The sequence below is a fragment of the Mixophyes fleayi genome, chromosome 3, assembly GCF_038048845.1.
Source record: "Mixophyes fleayi isolate aMixFle1 chromosome 3, aMixFle1.hap1, whole genome shotgun sequence".
Classification (NCBI taxonomy): domain Eukaryota; kingdom Metazoa; phylum Chordata; class Amphibia; order Anura; family Limnodynastidae; genus Mixophyes; species Mixophyes fleayi.
Genome location: NC_134404.1, coordinates 240,483,743 through 240,504,785, shown reverse-complemented (window position 1 = coordinate 240,504,785; position 21,043 = coordinate 240,483,743). Strand labels below are relative to the sequence as shown.

The window sequence follows — 21,043 nt, the reverse complement described above, 5'->3', positions numbered from 1 at the left end:
GACAGGTTTGGCCTCCCCTTATCTAATCCAAGAGTGTTGGGCCGAGCACACAGTATTTTGAGGGATTAATGTCTGGTAGATATTGTTGATGTTTACATTGTTAGGTGAGGCATCCAGTTTTTTTGGCTTATAGAGGGTGAACGTGTGCAATGGGTACCTGTGTCTGTATTGGCAAGAAATCACAACATACCAAGCTTCACACGATAATATGTTGCCCGTTATAGAAAATTGCTTGGCCTTGCATAAATGTTTTCCAAAACTGGAAGGGAGCCAAATCCAAGTGACGTGCCCACTTTAACAATGAATGTATCAGTGTACATTACGTAAGAAACTCTAGGGTCTGTTTGTTATAATAATGTATTCAAGGTTCCAGATTGGTTTAAACTATCATGGATTGGGGGGATCAGATCATAGAGTTTGGAAAAGTCTTTACAGGATAGAGGAGTTTGGTGGACAAACTACCTATTGGAGTCTACTTACTTGTATTACAGAGTGTGCTTCTTTGCCTGACCAAACCATATCTATACTCCAAGCTTTTTCATTTGCGTCTTACATGATTAGTCAGACACACAGCACTACATACACCCTTATAGTGTGTCAAACTGTCACGTTAGTCTGTATTTCTTGATCCGAATCAGGGACCCTTGGGATTACCTGCAGCAGGTGTGAATCTGAACAGAGCAGCCTGGATGATCTTCCTGCTCATGTTCTTGCTGATTGTCCAATCTAGCAGGGGAATGAGCAGTCTGAGAATGTGGACACAAACACTGATTTTGTAATGCAGCCAGAAACACTGGGGCCAATAACTATCCACTGGAGAGAAGTGTGCTGTTCAGGCAATGAACAGATCACAGCAGCAGCTTTAAATGGTTTGTCCCAAGCAACTATTGGCTGAGCACTTAATGGGATCACAGGTGCTGAATCTGGTTGATCTGGAATGATCACCTGACTGCATCCAAGATGCCTGTGCACATGCAGCAGAACAAACAGTGTGTGTTTGATTACAAACGGAGCTGTGGAGGACGGGAATGTTGCTGACGACCAGAAGGCACCCAGGTAGCCGTGATATGACAGCGGCTGATGGGGTAAGTGCACCTAAGATCCAAATGTGAGACCCAACCTATATGTGCTTAGTGCAATAAGGTCATGAGGTTACATGTAAATAACTGTTATGCTAAATGACGTCGAGTGTACCACACACTGTGCATTAGCACTAATCTTAAATACAAATCCCTTATTAGATTTTTAGAATTAGCACAGATTCTTACCTGTACAAAATAGTAGTTAACAATATTTGTCCTGTGCCATCATGGGAAAAAATTTTTTTTAATTTATTTGGGTTCCCTTAACACCTGTCTTTTGTGGCTCCTTTGTGTTAGGTTACAGTTTGCAAATGCAATACTTTCTTGACAGAATGATTTGCCCTACCTCTAAAGGGGCACTGTAGTTGCAGGTTGTGTTTGCAATTATTTAGTAAGGCAAATAAAGAAACACTATGGCAAAAGCATTAAGAAGCTTACCTTGATACACTTCTTGTTTAAGTCTTCTTCAGCAAACCATGGGCCAGATTCATTCTGGAAAGGTAAGGCAAAGTAACTAAGCAAGGGCAAAGCATGTCCGTTTGGAGGGGGATGTAAACCAAAAATGTCATTGGAGATGTAATTTTGGGGTAGGAGAGGTCCTACCTGACATGAACATTTCAGTGTACAAATAAGCTATCAAGTATTTGTGCGGTACATTAGGATACAGACATTTTTTTTTTTTCGTCCTCTAAACCTATTGCTAATTTGCACCACTTGCATTTTAAAAGGCTTTTGAGCAGCATTCAGAAATATGTATCCTTGACATCTAGGTTCATTACTCAATCAGGGCCATGGCATGGTTTTGGTCAGCACACTGATATTAGATACATATTTGTTTGAATACGTTAATGAATCAGCCAGTTTGTTTGGAGATTATACTATGGTTAGACTTGATAACAAGCATTGTTATTACAAAAAACATTATGGAATCTGCCGTAAAAAAGAAATAGACATTTCAGTAGTAGGAATTTTTTTTATTATAAAAAAAAAACAAAAAAACATATTTTCGTCATATATTAAACTATATTTGTTAGGTTAAAACAATACAAATTACTTTTTCCGTGTTTTTTTAAAGCCGGTTGGACGGGAGGCTCCCCTACTCCGACTTCTTGTCACCCGTGATGTAGAGGAGTCAGAGGAACCAGGCAATGGGGCAAGGCAAGCGGGTTGTGTCCGACGAGGTGAAGGTGCAGGGTCAGGGGATGGGGATGGGGCCACGACAGGCGAGGGGGAAGTGGGCACAACGGGGGATTGGCCATAGCCACGAGCAAAGGCAAAACACATAAGACGACATAGTTCGGGATCAGGGAGGGCGGAGGCGACAGACACATCAGGGAGGGCGGAGGCGACAGACACATCAGGGAGGGCGGAGGCGACAGACAACTGGGTATGGGGGCTGCCGAACAAATAATCTGAGCTGGGTGAAGGGATTGTGCCGGAGGTGCGTTGGGAGTGGACATGCAAGATATCACCCAGGAGTGTTGCAATATTTGTCACTGAAGTATTTAAATTATCAATTTTGGTGGCGAGTGTCGTCAGTAAAGAGGTGTGTGTGCTCATGAAATCGGAGAATGTGTTAGTGAGACGGTCGATTTGCTGATCCGTGTGTTGGACAGTGCTTGATATGTGTGACAGGTAAACATTCTGTGCAAGAGTGACGTCTTTAAGATTTTCGGCTGCGCGTGCGAGTGTCCGCTGCCTTACATATTCAGCTGGAGGCAGCTGAGGCTCCTCCACATCACGGGCAACTTCTTCATCCACCGGTGAAGCAGGCGCCTGCTGCTCACATGCTGTAGAGAGATAATAAGTAAAATAAAGTAATTAGAATCAATGAGTAAGGTGCGATATTATATTGGCAAAAACATCTTACAACGCGTGATGTAGCATTGGTAAAGTGTCAGCTTCCCTTGAATGTGCTAGCAGCCCTTTCCGCTCCCCAAATACAAACATTGCCACTTATGGTCTGACATTTTAGGATGAGCCCTACATATTGAGACCATTTGTCTTCAGTGTGTAAATGTCATTTCCTACTATGTGATAGGCAAACACATTGTGCAATTGAAGTTTACCTTCACACACACATCCTGAGAGTTGACACTTTTACTCAGACAGATACAAAGCTTTACAGACATTAAGAAAGCAAACTCATCATGTACCTAGTGGAGCGGCCTCTCCTGTTCGGGATGGGCTAGAGCCAGTGTCTATGTCGCCCACCCCAACTATCTCCACCAGGGCTATTGCAGCCCTCGCCCGCTCCTCGAGGGGTGTTAAAGTAGTACGTAGTCGAGGCCCCCCACCAGTGCCTTGAGCATGCCTGTGAAGCTCAACAAGCTTCGCTTTCAGGCGTCCTTTATAGTCTGCCCATCTGTGGAATAGACAAACATTATTGCCTCACATAGTACCTTCAACTCAAAATGACACATTTTTCAAACAAATACATTGCACGTTTGCTAATCACAACAATTTAACCTTCACATACAGTAATACAGATTTTGCTATTTTGAAGCGCGTATAATGTGGTAAACATATTATGTCAATGTGACCAAGGGCCATGGTGTTAGTTTCTGAAAACAAAGGGCCTGATCAACAAATGCATTGGAGTCACAAGGTGGTTTCACCTCACAGGTGACTAATGCTACTATGTCACAAAATCCATATTTATCTCTAGCGATATCTATATATATTATTTGACAAATACACACAGTCAGTAAAGTTAAATAGGGCTATTATTTTTAAATTTAATTCGTACCTTTTCTGTACTTCAACCTTTGTACGCTCATACGGAGATATTTCATTTATGAGCCTTGTGATTTCCTGCCAATGGGTTTGGCGCTCGCGTCCGGTTATTTGGCGGTTCCCACTGTGGAACCTCGCCAGAACCTCTTCTACCAGCACCTCCAGCTCCTCCTCTATGAAGTTGTTTTTACGCCTAGTTGGCAGCCCTGGTGCCTCCACATTACTTGGGCCAGCATCAGACATATTCCTATTTCAAAGATAAGTCGTGTCTTTATAGGCAATGCACACAGTCAGGTGGTGATACAGAATCTAAGCACATCCCCCCCCCTACATAAGGTACCATTTCACAAACTTCTAACTATGTCTAAAACACATGCCCCTTATTATAATAAACATTGTGGTTTGTCTATTTAACGGCCATTTAGTTTGACCACTGCATTTTGACTGACATATTAGTCAAATACTATAGCAACATTCTCCTACTACTACTACTACTCTTCACTTTTCAAACCATAACATTGGTTTACAGGTTAGCAACACACCAAAATGAAGGATATCACTCAGTTGCAAACCCTATATTGTGTAATTATTATTAATATTTGGTTACAAATCGGCCAACATTTGGACCCATGTGTCCATCAATGCAATGAGCTAGTTATTATGCCGTTGAACAAGGATAAGTTTCAAAAGAACTTAGCATACTGTAGGCTACTATTGAAAACTTTACATGTTAAATGTGAGGCCAGGGGCCCTTTGCTTAGCAGTTTTTTTTACATTCCGGCCACACATATTGCAGAGCAAACAGTTTACTACATTAGGAGAGAAAAATATTTTGGAACTATCCAGAAATTTCAGATAAATTCTTATACTTACTTTTCTCCAAAGTTTGGCACAAAAGACAAAAATTATTTTGATAGTCAACTGGGTAATGCGTGGTATGGGCTGCGAAAAAAAAACCAAATTAATTTTTATAAGCAAGAAAAGGTAATGTGGTAAACAAAGCTAACCTCCTAATTTGAATATGGATAAGGTTCAAAAGAACTTAGCATACTGTAGGCTACTATTGAAAACTTTACATGTTAAATGTGAGGCCAGGGGCCCTTTGCTTAGCAGTTTTTTTTACATTCCGGCCACACATATTGCAGAGCAAACAGTTTACTACATTAGGAGAGAAAAATATTTTGGAACTATCCAGAAATTTCAGATAAATTCTTATACTTACTTTTCTCCAAAGTTTGGCACAAAAGACAAAAATTATTTTGATAGTCAACTGGGTAATGCGTGGTATGGGCTGGGGAAAAAAAACCAAATTAATTTTTATAAGTAAGAAAAGGTAATGTGGTAAACAAAGCTAACCTCCTAATTTGATTATGGATAAGGTTCAAAAGAACTTAGCATACTGTAGGCAGAAAACTTTAGGAGAACACAAAAAAAAAAAAAATCTTTCAATCTCTGATTTAGTTTGGTACTTACTGTTTGTTGTTGGCTTCTTAGAACAATCATCCAAATGTAATGTAATGAAATCTTGACTGTGCTCTATCCAGGCTAAAAAGCGAATGAACAGGCACTAGACCAAAGCACAGGTGGGTTTAAATGGAGTGTTGAATTAATAAACCAGGTGTACACTCTTCTTCCTAATTGCGGAGCACACTGTACTCGTCTCAGTGCAGGCGCCCGCCATGTTCTTGGTGGGAGAGACAATCAGAGTCACAACACAGGTGTGTGAAAGCTCCGCGTGTGACGTGAGCACGCCCATACGTGCTCAGCGAACCAATCGGAACGCAGAGGCCCCCATTTTGTGTTATAGACATTATACCAAAATGAGGGCTGCAATTTTCAGCAGGCGTGAGCTGAGAGTCCTTGCAGAGGGTATGGACAATGTACCCTCTGGACGGTATGTGTCCAACGAGGTGAAGGTGCGGGCCTATCAAAGGGTCCGCAGACGCCTCCGCCTCCGATACAACATTCGGCGGAGCACCGTTCAGCTCCAACGGCGGTGGAGCGATCTCCGGCGCCGCCAGCCCCAGCTTCTGGAGGAGCTCCGTAGGGAGATCAGAATAAGTGAGTTCTCTAGTAATCGCCAAAAAAAAGTCAACATATATATATATTTGCTCTATGGCCCTGATTCATGAAGGATCCCTAACTTGAGAAACTTCTTATTTCAGTCTCCTGGACAAAACCATGTTACAATGCAAGGGGTGCAAATTAGTGTTCCGTTTTGCACATAAGTTAAATACTGACTGTTTTTTCATTTAGCACACAGATACTTGATAGATTATTTGTACACGGAAGTTTAAAGTTGTTATTTGTGTGCTACATGAAAAAGCAGTCAGTATTTAATTTATGGTCAAAACAGATTACTAATTTGCACCCCTTGCATTGTAACATGGTTTTGTCCAGGAGACTGAAATAAGAAGTTTCTAAAGTTAAGGATCCTTAATGAATCAGGCCCTATGTTTGTAAATATGTTCACCCTAAACACCTGACATGGCCTACATAACTATGTGCAAGCACACTATAAAGGTCATGCCCCTTCCAGTGCACCCAAAAAGCTTTGGCTCCTGTGTCCTAAATGCGTCTGCTAACCATTTACTGACCTAAATGTTTTTGTGTGACAATTCTCACCATTAAGTGTGGTTTAGGAAATCAGGCATTCTAAGTCTTGACCCGAGTGCTGTAACTTGCTAGTCTAACCTTAAAAACATTTTGGAGTGGAAGATGTGTTGTCATTATTGGGCCAAGATTTAAAAGGCACGTTTCAAATACAAAACACCTTAGTGTTTAGACTGATTTTTGCAAGCTCCCATAAGATGCAAACAGATTAGATAGTGTGCTAGATATAGCTAATCAATTATTACTTAACTGCCTATTTAGACTCTTTTAGACTGTAAGGTAGTCCCAACAAAGGGTGATTTCCAAAGTATACTCAACATTCAAAGCTTTTTGACCTCCATCCACTAATTCGGTGGTCCTGTAGAGAACTAATTGACCAGGGCCAAGGGAGTTTGATGACTTAAAAGCACCTACATGAAAAAAACATACTACGGCCAAATGTGAACAAAACCTAATTAGGCGGCCAGTAGTATGTTTGGGGAGTGTGGTAGACAACACATGCAAATATGGAGCAAGCCTCCAAACATATGTAACTATCATCAGGGAGTTGAACTCCTGACCCCAGTGCTGTGAGGCAGACGTGCTAACCACTAGACCACTGTGCTGGGCTGACAAGTCATGTGAAATGCTTTGTGTTCATCATGTTTACCTCCTTGCATTGTTAGTAGCAAATATTTATGCCTGCTGACAATGTAAAGTTGATTAAATATGTATGATCACCTGATTGTCAAAATACAATAGTTTTTTTCAAATGGTGATTGTGTTAACATGTCCTTTTGTTTATATTTCCTTTTTTCAAACAGACCGAGCACGCTGGGAACGCCGCCAACGCCGCCGGGCATTAGTCGAGGCGCAGGCAGCTGAGGAGGAGGAGGAGGAGGAGCAGCAGCCAGTGGCGGTGGCAGTGCCACTGTCATCGGAGGAGGAGGAGGCGGCGGTGCCAGTGGCAGTGTCGCAGGAGGAGGCGGCGGTGCCAGTGGCAGTGTCGCAGGAGGAGGAGGTGGTGCCAGTGGCAATGGCAGTGGAGGAGGAGGAGGAGGCGGTGCCAGTGCCGGTGCCAGTGGCAGCAGCGGTGGAGGAGGACGAGGAGCAGGCTGACCGGGAGCCCCAGGATTTAGCGGACTCCACATCAGGCAGCCAAGAGGCAGTGGAGTTGGAAGATTGTAAGTATTTGCGATAAGTGATGGACATAGTTATACAAGATTGACATGTGCATTATACTTGTACATAATCCCTGCTGTGACATATGTTGATTAAATGGTGCCTTAAATGCCACAGGTCGAACACTTATAATATCTGCCTATACATTTTAGGCGCATTAAACACTCAAACCACAGCCATAGCCATCTTAACACATGGGCACGCAGGGCATTGGGCAAAACAATGTGGCCGCTAGCCTGGTCAACTCGTCAGTATATTAATGACTTGTTTATAAAATCTAATATACACCAAAATCGTTTGAATTCCTGTGAGTGATTGTATAGGTAGTGGCCCATGTAGTGCATAGGACCTGGGGCCAATAATGCTGGATAAGACAACCCTGTACATGGCCCTCTCCCCGTGGCTCACCAGAATTTAGGAAATTGATTCGAATGCCTTCTCGATGTCTAATGTGCGTGCAAATGGTTTTGTGGCCAGAGGCCTAAGTTTTGAAAGTAATGTAACAGTAAACATCTCTAGTAAATCCTGTCTGTTTGATGAAATATGTATCCATGTATGTAATGTTTAATTTCTGATTTCTTTCAGCACCCACTGAGGAAGCTGCCAATTGGGCTCCACCACCAGCCACCGCAGCAGAACTTATGGCCCACATGGGTGAAATAGCGGACGACCTGGAAGGCCTCCACCTACATTTGGCAAATATAGTAGCCAACATTCGCTTCAAATTGGCGTACTGGGGGTCCTTTCAATGATAAATTTTTTGTATTTGTTTTTCTGATGTAAATAGTTCATAAACATTGTTGCGTTCTACAAATATATACGTTTATCAAAAAACAAACCTTGGTGTGTGTGTCTTTATTCATCTCATTACACAACATGTGGGTATAAATAATAGTCCGAAAAGAGTAATGAAGAAAGATGTTTTGCTTATAACATCATTTGTATAGCACAAAAGGATTTCTTTAGCTGCTTGCATGTTATCCAAAAGTAACATGTGCCCTCCACGAACAAGCCACCCCTATAAGAGGTATTGCATCTGTAGGCCCTGTGTGCAAGATAAAATCCAAAAATGTCAAACGCTCTAGCTAGTTACCAATTCCCCCAAATACATATGTCATTGTAGTGATAGTCCAAGGTTACATTCAAGTAACAGTGACACATTGAAGAGAGCCTCGAAAGTGTACCCAGAAGTGGCGTCAGTGGTGTAAGGCAGAAGTGCAAGCGAGGCAAAGGACCATCGTACTGGAGTGTGGAGAGCGGCCTGTTTGGATACAGCTGAGTACATGACATAACGTGTACGCCATGGATCCAGATGAAAGTCTATTTGCTGACAATGTTGCATTTACCTCCAAGGAAGCTGTCACCTACAACACCCCCCCCCCCCCCTTAGTCCATTTAGAATACTCAATGTCAGCATGCACCTAATACTGTGCATGTGAAGTATAGCCCGTGAGGCTTCTTGGATTTTCCCTCCAAATAAATATTTACTTTCAATACAGTATAAATCAGAGGGCATATTTTACAATATGGTTGAGCGTGTATAACAAATGCAAAATAAAAAAAAAAAAAACATTGTGTCCCATTTCTTGTTAGGATAATGATTCCAGTCCACACATTAGTTATGGGTATGCTCAGTATTTGAACTCATGTCTGCTGTGTTGTGAGTCCAAAGTGCTAACCAGTGAGCTACCTGTGAGATAGGTATTTTGTGAGAAATTTGTGTGAATAATGAAGAGTAGTATTAAGTGTGAGGTGTCTGTGTAGCACGCATGCTGTATTGTTGGTGTTGTCTGTGTATTTTCATGTCTCAGGTTGGGGTAGCGGGTAGCTGTCCCCATTTGCATACAGTCATTCCTGAGTTGTAATCCAGACAGAAACCCTTCCTCTGTGTGGAGGTTGTATATACACTCTTGTGTGTATCCTTTATGGAAGAGTATGCTATGCATTCATTTTGCTGAAAAGGCAAAGATGTATTCACACCACATACATTTTAATACATTCGTGATTCATGTGTTTTTAATGTAGCCGTGTGCATGCATTTTGCATACTATACGGCGACTTGAAATCGAAGAAATCCTAAACACAGATCGTGAGCAATGTGTTTTTGACAAGTGTGTATTAGGTTAATTAGTAGCAAAGGAAAAACAACCGTCCAGAGTGTTGCACATCATTGTTATTTGTCAGTGATTAATGAGTAGAGAGCTATGTCGTAAAAATAAGCCCCAGGCATTTATGTTGTGTTGTGTGTAAACAAACTGTTGGGTCCCTCCCACAGTGGGCGTGAGGTTTGCATTGTTTGGCTTGCTTGTCGTCAATCAGTTGAGAGCCGTCGCTTATGCGTGTAGCATGTTTAAAGATCCGCAGGTGGGTGTGTTTTCTAACGTTTGCGCTGCTTATTTCCGTCCCTTAGACCACATGGGGGTGTGTTTTTGCTGTTTGAGGTGCTTATTTCGGTTTACGTCGCTCAAAGTATGCAACGCAGATGCGTATGCGTTTGCGAATTTTGATGAATCGGGCCCTAGGTCTCCATCTCTGGAGCCCAATTTAACATGTTATATTGCTTTAAAAGTGACAAATTGGGAGTCTGAATTATGTTTAATGAATAAGTGTTTCGAGACTGAATGGCTTTCAATTTTATTTTTAATGTTCCTTACATGTTCTTGAACTCTAAGTTTGAGTAGACATTTGGTCTTCCCTACATATTTGTAGCCACAGGAATACTCCAATAAAAATAAGACCAATGATGTTTGACAATTCATCAGTTGTTTAATTTCCTACCTCTTACTATTATCAAAAAAACTGTGCATATGCTCAAAATGGTGCTCTCCATTCTGACACATCCTCCTGAAGAAGTCTTTTGCATAAGACGAAATGTGTTGAGGAATCACAGCTAAAGGAATCCTCTCATCCTTACCCTTATTCTACACCTGTGACCCACTCTGGACCATCTCCTTGCTTCCAGGACCAGGAAAGTAAGAATTCTGCTCTACAGCCAGCCATAATGACTAAGGAATCCACTTTGGATGACCAGGACTACAGGTAAGTACTTCTTAACTTTATGTTTGTGAGTGTGTTGATTTTAAACATTTTATATTAAATTAGTGTATACAAAACGACACCATATGGTTGCTTATCCCTTTCTTAGTGGTTTACTAATGACTGAAATGTTCATAAACCGAAGTCTTTCAAAATGCTACATTAGACATTGCTGTCCTAATTTTTTAGGAGGGTAGGAATACAAATCTTGAAATGTATGAAGATACAATATGATGCCTATGATGGCCTCTGATGCCTATAAAGAATGGCTAAACACTTGTCTGCTACTGTGGGTTTGGCAATCTGGCATTGCAGACAATTTACAGTATTCTTCATATTGGGGATGAACATGACCATTTGTCTACTAAATTGCACTGTAAATAGCACTAACTCACTGCTGTCATTCATCTACATAAATCATAATATCCAGATTCATCTGGTTTTCTGTACAGAGTACCCATATGGTTTACAGAGGATTTACTGTACTGAAGATTAAAGTTAAAAAAACATTACTATCATTAGAGTGCATTTTCTTTAATAAAACAAAGTGTTACTGTAGCACTCTGGACGTTTTGAATATGATGTTAAATAATTTAATAGTATTTAATGTCAATATTCTAGACATAAGAAAAAAGTTTTTTTTCTGCTGAGATAAATGTTGGGAGTTATTTTACCCTATATTCTAATTTGAGAATGTTATTCATTTATTAGATCAGGGGGTAAATGTATCAATGTCCGGATTGGACATTGATACATTTACCCCCTGGGGTGCAACCACTAAAACAAGATAACATATGTTAATATACAACCATTTTTGTGCCCAAGTCTTTAGGCTAGGGTTGCTTATGTGGCCCTTGATATTGTTTTCACAACGGCATTTATCTTTGCCCAAGCTCTTGAACACAGTAAGTATCTTCAAAGATCCATGTGGTCATACCCTAATAGCTATAACTAATGCGAAGAATTGGGACTATACTGGTAATGTAGTTTCCTTTCTTCACACGCTATATAACTGTTTACAGTAGAGAAGGGCGGGCTCGGATCCCCGAGATCCAAACCCACCCGAACTTTGCCTATCCGAGTACGGTACTCTCCCGTCCGTTCGGAATCGAAATCGAGGCAAAAGGTCATCGTGACGTCGTCGGATATCGGAGCTCGGTTCTCGCGATATGTGAAATGCATAAATACTCGCCTCCACAGCAATCCATCGCTATTTGATAGAGGGAGAGAGCAGGGTTAGGTCACAGGCTGTATTAGAGCAGGGACAGAGCAATAATTGTACACCTTATTCTTTGTATTATTATTTCAATTCTATTCTATTCAATGCTATTATTATTACCAATTCTATTAGCAATTGGTAGAGCAGGAAGAGAGGAGGCATTTTTTTCAAAATTTTGCACTACAAGTGCTTTGGGGTGTCCCATATTCCAAAGTGTGAAACAATAATTTTTCTGGCTGCCAAAAGTCATATTTAGCAGCAGTATCTATACAATATTTTGCACTACAAGTGCTTTGGGGTGTCCCATATTCCCCATTGTGAAACAATAATTTTTCTGGCTGTCAAAACTCATATTTAGCAGCAGTATCTATCTATACAATTTTTTGCACTACAAGTGCTTTGGGGTGTCCCATATTCCCCAGTGTGAAACAATAATTTATCTGGCTGCAAAAAGTCATATTTCGCAGCAGTATCTATGCGAAGAATTGGGACTATACTGGTAATGTAGTTTCCTTTCTTAACACGCTATATAACTGTTTACAGTAGAGATGGGTGGGCTCGGTTCCCCGAGATCCAAACCCACCCGAACTTTGCCTATCCGAGTATGGTACTCTCCCACCCGTTCGGAATCGAAATCGAGGCAAAAGGTCATTGTGACGTCGTCGGATATCGGAGCTCTGTTCTCGCGATATGTGAAATGCATAAATACTCGCCTCCAAAGCAATCCATCGCCATTTGACAGAGGGAGAGAGCAGGGTTAGATCACAGGCTGTATTAGAGCAGGGACATAGCAATAATTGTACACCTTATTCTTTGTATTATTATTTCAATTCTATTCTATTCAATGCTATTATTATTACCAATTCTATTAGCAATTGTTAGAGCAGGAAGAGAGGAGGACAGAGGAGGCATTTTTTTTTCAATATTTTGCACTACAAGTGCTTTGGGGTGTCATATATTCCCCATTGTGAAACAATAACTTTTCTGGCTGCCAAAAGTCATATTTAGCAGCAGTATCTATCTATGCAATATTTTGCACTACAAGTGCATTGGGGTGTCCCATATTCCCCATTGTGAAACAATAATTTTCTGGCTGCCAAAACTCATATTTAGCAGCAGAATCTATACAATATTTTGCACTACAAGTGCTTTGGGGTGTCCCATATTCCCCAGTGTGAAACAATAATTTATCTGGCTGCAAAAAGTCATATTTCGCAGCAGTATCTATCTATACAATATTTTGCTCTACAAGTGGTTTGGACTCATTAAAATGGAATCAAAGCGGTGGTTTGGAGGCCATGCTAGCTAGCAGCTTTTCAAGAGAGCTCCCGGGAATAAACGGGCTTTTCTTGCTGATACCCAGGGAATTTCGCCCCCTACCAACAGGCTGACCTACCCTCATCTATTATAGACTGTGGGAACACTTGAACACCCTCAAAGAGGACACTTAACAACAAGGAACAAAGTGAGAGGGATAGCGGCCTTCCCGGAGGTCGCACATCTGGTTGTACCCCGCCGACTGAGAGCCCTCCGGAACCCACCACAAGACAGCCCGACTACCGGCTCAGTCCATGAAATAAGTGCTCCATTCCAGGCCAAGAAGCCCCGGCAGCAAGTTCCACCATGACCGTTGTCCCCTAACTTCCGGTCCGAGAGGGGCTGAGCGGCGAAATTGTCATTTGGGAATTAGGGGCTCTTCCTACCTGCTACCCGGTGCGCTCGAGTCATTTCCCCACCTGTCTGGAGCTGTAGAAGGAAGACCCCATAACCGCCGGGCCAAACAGGAAGTCCCAGCCATCCGCACTTCCGGTTCGCTGAGACGGAGCTGACGGGACAACAAAGACTTTTTCTAACTAAGCCCACCCCTTCTCAAACCGCCTCCCCCATAGAGTCTTCATTCACCGTGCTCGAGGGCGGACATTTCTAGCAATCTGAGTGGCCGACTAGATTGTCTCCCTGGAACAGCGCTTGACCCCCATCTAGTGGCCACAGATGAATATTGCAGATGGGCAAAGTGGTCTGATACTTAAAAGCACAGCTTTTCTGCCAGTGGCGTAACAGACTTCCACTGCCGGCTGGAATCTCTGCAAGTCGGGTTCCGCAAATCAGCGGCAACGTTTGGCCATTTATGCCCGCCAGGTTTTCAGCAACAACTACTCGCAGGCATCAGCGGTCGTCGATCATTGTTATAAAAGTTCTGTGAGGTGACTGGTATGTGTGGCCATTTGGATTCTTTTCCTGTCTGCACCACTCAGAAGATGTGAAATAAGTGGCTGCATCCATCCAGAGCATTAACAAAAGGGCAAATAACTCTTTTTTGCTAGCAACACGATATTCCTTCTCCTACCTTAATCATGAGTAAAGCTGCCTCTAAGATCAAAAGAGGACAGAACGCAGAACTCACCCAGCATTTCTCTAGGCAAGATAAGAGGTGTGCAACGGGCTCTTCTTCTCCAAGAAACAGGTCATCTCAGGACGAGGACATGGAGGTAGAAGATGTTCCGGCAACGAAGAAGGATATCTCAGACATCCGCTCTCTCCTTGTGGATCTCAAACAACCCCTTACTGCAGAATTTCAGAAGACTGTGGGGGAGTTAAAAAAAAGACATCACTGAACTGGGCCAGCGCACCAACACCTTGGAGCAATTCCGGACACAGTGTTCAGTCCTTTCAAAGCGAAACTAATAGGGACTTGGAATATCTTAGCAGGGAACTCGACTTTCTACGGGATAAGAATGAAGACCTAGAAAACCGAGAAAGGAGAAATAACCTCCGTATACGGCACATCCCGGAGTCTATTGATGCAGCTTCTTTAGAACCTTACTTGCTCCGTTTATTCATTCACTTGGTCCCTTCCCTAGCCGACTCCCAGATTCCAATAGAGAGAGCCCACAGAGCCCTGAGGCCTAAACCGAGGGACTCGGCTCCACCCAGAGATGTCATCTTGAAACTTCTGTCATTCAAAGATAAGGAAAGGATCACAATGAGTGCTAGGAACTCTAACTTTATCTTTTTTGAAAGCTCCAGATTACAAATATTTCGGGATTTAGCCCCTTCTACGGTTGCTAAGAGGAGGGACCTTAAAGAAATCACAAATGCTCTGAGGGACCAAGGCTACAAGTACCGATAGGGCTTCCCCTTTTGTCTGGTGGTGCTGACAGAAGATCGCCAAGTGTCTATCAGAACTCTGGAAGAGGGCCGACATTTCTTACGACAACTTCAGACCCGACCAGCTCCCGGCCTATCTCCTGAGGATGAGGCTTCAAACTTACAACCTGCTTGACCATGTTAACAGTTATGCTCTAACTAACCACTTTTGTTTTAGGTTATTGGATTGCAGGTCAAGCCCCAACAGACTCATGGTTTTCCTTAGTTAAACAGCCCAACTGTAAGTTTCCTTTTCTAAAGTCTGGCGAGGCCTAAATTTAGTTGTACTGGGTATCTTACAATTATTTACCCTGGTGTGGAAGGTCCTGAGGGAACTGTTGCATTGAGGGCATGCGGCTGCGGTAAAGCGTCGCTTAGCTTTTGCATTGCTCGGAAAAACAACCTGACACATCTGAGCATTCCAAGGAGTTCCCCTGGCCCTCTCATGCCAGAGTTCGCCTTATTTTACTCATTTTGGCTAATTACCCACTGTTTAGCTAGTCTGTTATGGTTTTCGTGGTTACATATATTTGACCCTACATGTTGAAATGTTATTCATGTTATTCTTGAATGCTCTGGACGGCGGTGGCTACTCTAGGCCTCCGCCACCCCACCCCCCCTCAACCTTAATACGAAGGGACTGCTACAGTCAACACTAATTAAAGGATAGCTCTCTATCATCCATTTCTATAGCGGTTATAATTCCCGAAACCGAGCCTCCCCTTCCTTGGGCTCCTAATTAGCAGCGGATCTCCCACTCCAGGGAACTTCTGACTGCTAGCCCCCTCCCCCCCAGCTTCCCTTTTTCTCTTTCCTCTGTGTGTCAACCTCCCTCTCCCTTTCTCCATTTTTTATTCTCCACTCAGGTATTCTTGGAACTAATAAGTGTAACTCGGTCTCTTATTTCTTCTTCAGTTAACTGCCACCCTTTTTTATTTTTTTAATGCCTCTCAAGGTTTTATCATTGAATGTTAAAGGGCTGAATACCCCTCAAAAGAGGTCACTTTTGCACTCCTATATTAACAAACACAATGCTGACATTTACATTGTATACTTGCAGGAGACTCACCTCAAGAGAGATCACCACTCCTCGCTGTCTTCCAGGAAATTCCCTACGGACTACTACTCTAACTATACCTCTGAGCGACATGGGGTGGCAATCATGATACGAAACTCTGTCCCACTCATTGTATCCAAGACAATTGCAGATAATGAAGGCCGTTACCTTATGTTATTAGGTAAGATTGGACCCATTCCGATAACATTGATGACGATTTACGCACCCAATACAGGACACTCCTCCTTTTTTCCCTCTATATTCCGTGAACTCCACTCCCAGTGCACAGGCATGGTTCTGGTGGGTGGGGATTTCAATACAATACTCTCCCAAACCCTAGATCGGTCAACAGGGTCATTATCAAGAGCCCATACACCAGGGTCTAAATCCTTTAACAAACACATAGCAGTGGCAAGACTATTTGATTCATGGGGTGCTACTTTCCCCTCCGCAAGAGACTATACTTTTTACTCTCACCACCATGATTCATACTCTAGGATCAATATGATTCTCTGTTGTACACACTTAATGTCCTCATTATTAACGGCAGACATTCATCCCAACCCTTGGTCTGACCACTCAGCAACAGAGGCTATTTTCGACCTTGCCTCCACTGGAGGAATGGGGACTACTTTGAAATTGAACGGAGCCCTTCTTAGGCTCCCACATTTTCAAAACTTCCTGAATGGTAAACTGGAGGAATTCTTTGAGATTAACTCTACGGAGGATGTAAGCCTTACCACTACGTGGGAGGCGCATAAAGCAGTAATTAGGGGGGAGATTATTAAATTTGCATCTTCCCGTAAAAAAGCAGCGGACGGCGCAGATAGACTCACTTTCTTCTCAGATTCTGGTACTTGAATCAGAACACAAGCAAACACATTCCACCCAGGTGCTAACTCAGCTTACCAAGTTGCGTGGGGAGCTCAGTCACCTTATAGCTGAAAAGACGGAAAAGAGCCTCCGTTGGGTGGGTCAAAGGTTCTATAAAAAAAGAAACAAAGCAGATTCACTGTTAGCAAATAGTCTTAAAGCTAAAAGGGCCTCTCAATTGATTAATGGATACAGGGCGTAAGGGGCAGTTTGTCCTATGACCCCCAAGATATTAACAGAACCTTTAGCTCCTTCTACGAGGCTCTTTATAATCTACCTACCCAAGTGAATGCTGTCGCGCACAAAGCGGATATAACTAATTATTTGAGTTCTTGTAATCTCCCGAATTTAAGCCGAGCTAAAGCTGAGAAATTATCGGTAGAAATTACAGAGGAAGAGGTCAAACTCGCTCTTTCCTCACAGAAACCTTCTAAGGCGCCAGGCCCAGACGGTTTCACGATGGCGTATTATAAAACTTTTGCACCCAAGTTACTTCCCAAGCTCACTGCCTTATTCAATGCCATACTACATGGCGACTCTTTTCACCCTGACTCTACCTCATCCACTATCATAATTATACCCAAACCAGACAAGGATCACACCAACTGTGCAAACTACCATCCAATTTCCCTCCTTAACACAGACATCAAACTCTTTGCCAAAATTTTAGCTAATAGACTGAACGGAGTCCTGGCCGACCTCATAGACTCCGATCAGGTGGGGTTTATTCCCAACAGACAGGCCCTTGATAATACGCGTAGAGTAATAGACTTAGTCCATTATGTTAACTCAAACAAACTCCCCTCGCTGCTTTTGGCTTTGGACGCAGAAAAAGCATTTGATAGGGTTGCCTGGCCTTTTATGTTTTCCGCGCAGGAGGCGTTTGGCCTTCGTGGCCACTTCTTACAAGCTATTTCGGCTCTGTACTCTAACCCCACCTCCCGGGTCATGACAAACGGCCAGGTCTCTAGTCACATTCAGCTACATAACGGCACAAGGCAAGGCTGTCCACTTTCCCCTCTACTGTTCGCCCTCTGTATCGAACCCCTGGCAGCCAAAATACGTCTTAACCCAGACATCTCAGGTATTTCCCTGGGCTCAACGCAATATAAAATCTCCCTTTTTGCAGACGATGTCTTGCTCACTTTGGCTAATCCAATGGTTTCGCTCCCGAACTTAATGTTAGAACTCACCCATTTTGGTAAGCTCTCGGGTTATAAAATTAACGACTTTAAATCCGAAGCGCTCCCCCTTCACATTCCACGTAAAACTAGAGAAGCTCAACAACTGTCTTACAACTTTCAGTGGCGTCCTCACTCAATTAGGTATCTTGGGATAAATATCACCAAGCATTTTTTGGGCAGGTATAAAGCAAACTATTTGCCACTATTATCAGCCATTCAACACGATTTATCTAGATGGGATATAGGTATGACATAGGTATGTATATATCCCGGGCGGGTAGAATTCAAGTTATCAAAATGAACATCCTACCCCGCCTACTATACCTATTTCAGACGCTCCCAGTGCCAATCCCCCGGAAAACGCTGATAACTCTCCAATTGACATGCAACCGTTTAATCTGGCAGGGTAAGAAACCCAGATTAAGTAGATCCCTACTGGCCAAATCCAAAGAGGCTATTGTATGAATACCACTTGGCCACGCACTTGAGCAATGTTATATCTTGGCATCTTAACCCGGGCATTAAAAAATGGGTAGACATTGAAAATGCTCTGACCCCAGATATACCTGTACATCACATAATATGGCTTCCCGGATCCTGTAGGCTCACTTCGGTTTACTCCTGCCCGTCAATTTCTTTCACCCTAAACTTATGGGAGTTGGCTAACAAAAGTCACAGTCTAGCTCCGTACCCGTCTCCCTTGACTCCTATATGGACTCACCCTTTATTCCCACCAGGGAGATCAGCAGTAACCTCCTGGTGGTGGCGCAGACACATGATCGAGCACTTCTTACATATAAAAGGAGAAACTGCTCCTGCTTCATTTGAAGAATTCCGAAATAATTGCCACCCCCCTCCCCCCAATTCATTTCCAATATTTACAGATTTGTAACTTTATACATTCACAAACCCGTTCCAATCGGCTCTGTAGCATTTCTCAATTCGAACGTCACTGTATATATTCCGCAGGCCGTAGAGGTAATATTTCAATCTTGTACCGCACACTTACAACACCGCCTGATCAAATTCTAGAGCCCCATGAAGAGGCTTGGCAGCGGGATCTGGGGGTGTCTTTGGACAGCGAGGAGTGTTCAACTATTCATACGAGAACAGTGAAGGTTTCCATCAATGCAGGTATACAATAAAATTGTTATAAAATATACACGCGTTGGTATCTGGTTCCAGAGAGGTTGCACCGGATGTACCCAGCGGTTTCAGATAGATGTTGGCGCCTTTGTGGCGCTAAGGGAACTTTTTTGCATATTTGGTAGGAATGTCCAGTCATCCAAATTTTTGGGAACCTCACTCTGGCTATAGCTCGAAAGGCATCTGGCATTAAAGTTGCTAAGAAGCCTGCCCAGATTTTATTAAACCAACCTATTCCCGATATAAGTAGAGCCGAAAACTGCTTAATCGCACATATCTATCAAACTGCCAAGTTACTTATAGCTAGAGCCTGGAAACAACCCACTGCACCATCTAAAGCAGAACTGCTCAACCGCATCTGGTTTATTTCCCATATGGAACATATCTCTGCCTTGCTGAATGACCCTGTACCGATATTTAGGGAAGTATGGACCCCTTGGTTTAACTGGCAACAGTTCTCTATTCCGGGTAATGCCTGAAGTGAAAATTCTACAATTTAGTAAACAAATATTCCCCCCTCCCCCCCGACCCTTCCCACCTTTTTTGTTTTTCCCTTACCCCTTCTCAAAAACCAAGCATCATAAAACCACCTCTTCTTGCTGATTGTTTCTAGTTTCCTTTTTATGCAGATATTTGCAGCTCCTGAATATCAATATTGCCACTTGTCATCACTGTTAAAAATATATTTTTGTCTTTGTTCAGACGGTTTCATATTACTGTATAATCTGAATGTGTTTTCTTACATGTTTATGCAGTTTCAAATATAAAATTAAAAAAAAAAAAAATGGAATCAAAGCAGTCCACATATGAGCAGAATCAGCAAGCAGGTGCTGGCACCAGTCCTGATGGTAGTGTTCCCAGTACGTCATCTGGTAAAGCCTATGTAAAAGTACACAGTCTTTTTAAATCAGGGAAAAAACACACACCAAAAAAATTTACCGTGTTGAAGCGTAAAAGAAGTGTAACTGAGGAAAAGTTAACTGCCGATAAAAAAAATTTGCCCAACATGCCATTCTACACACGCAGTGGCAAAGAAAGAATGAGGCCTTCGCCTTTCACTATTAGTGGCAGATCAAAAAATGTTACTGAGCCTTCTTCTTGTACGGTTACTCGTGACCAAGCAACACCAAGTAATTCGGAGTCTAAAAGTGGTGCACAACTACTGTTACGCGTGAAAGCCGAGCTCCAAGAAAACAGTAAGGCAAGAGAGGATAATGTATGTTCTGAATCAGAAATGACACCAATCCCTGTGGAGAGTCCATCCACCAGTGGTATGTCTAATCGTGAGCATTCTGTTTGTGTACCCATAAAGGAGGGCCCTTTCAGCAGTTCTGCTGATGTGTGCCTGAACAGCCCGAGTATAGCCGGTTATGCACAAATTGAGGATGCCACTTTGGAATTAGAAGAAGATAAGGGGGAGATTTGTTTAGGCGACGAGGGCGCTAATGAGAATGTTGATGAAGATGAGGTTGTTTGTGTAAGTCCTGCACCAGTGGCAGCAGTTCTGGCATGTGACAAGAAAAAGGCCATTGTCATGCCTGGGCATAAAACAAAAAAATCCACTTCTTATGTGTGGAATTATTTCTACCCAAATCCAGACAACAGTTGTATAGGCATTTGTAGTGTATGTCAAGCCACAATCAGTCAAGGGAGGGACCTTAACCATCTTGGAACCTTGTCTATGTTACGCCATTTGACGAGAGTTCATGGCAAAGTGTTGGGAAAAGCTCTTCCAAAAAAATTACATCATCAGCTAGGACCCTTTGGTCACCTACATCCCAACGGCTAC

General features: G+C 42.7%; 1 long non-coding RNA gene across 1 annotated transcript; it reads right to left on the bottom strand.

Annotated features, from left to right (window-relative positions):
* Positions 1–2,087: 2,087 nt before the first annotated feature.
* LOC142142913 (uncharacterized) lies at positions 2,088–4,870 on the bottom strand. The gene is made up of 3 exons (XR_012689393.1): positions 4,692–4,870; positions 3,832–4,065; positions 2,088–3,447 (listed from the first exon to the last, which is right to left on the bottom strand). It is a non-coding gene; the product is annotated as an uncharacterized LOC142142913 (long non-coding RNA).
* Positions 4,871–21,043: the final 16,173 nt, after the last annotated feature.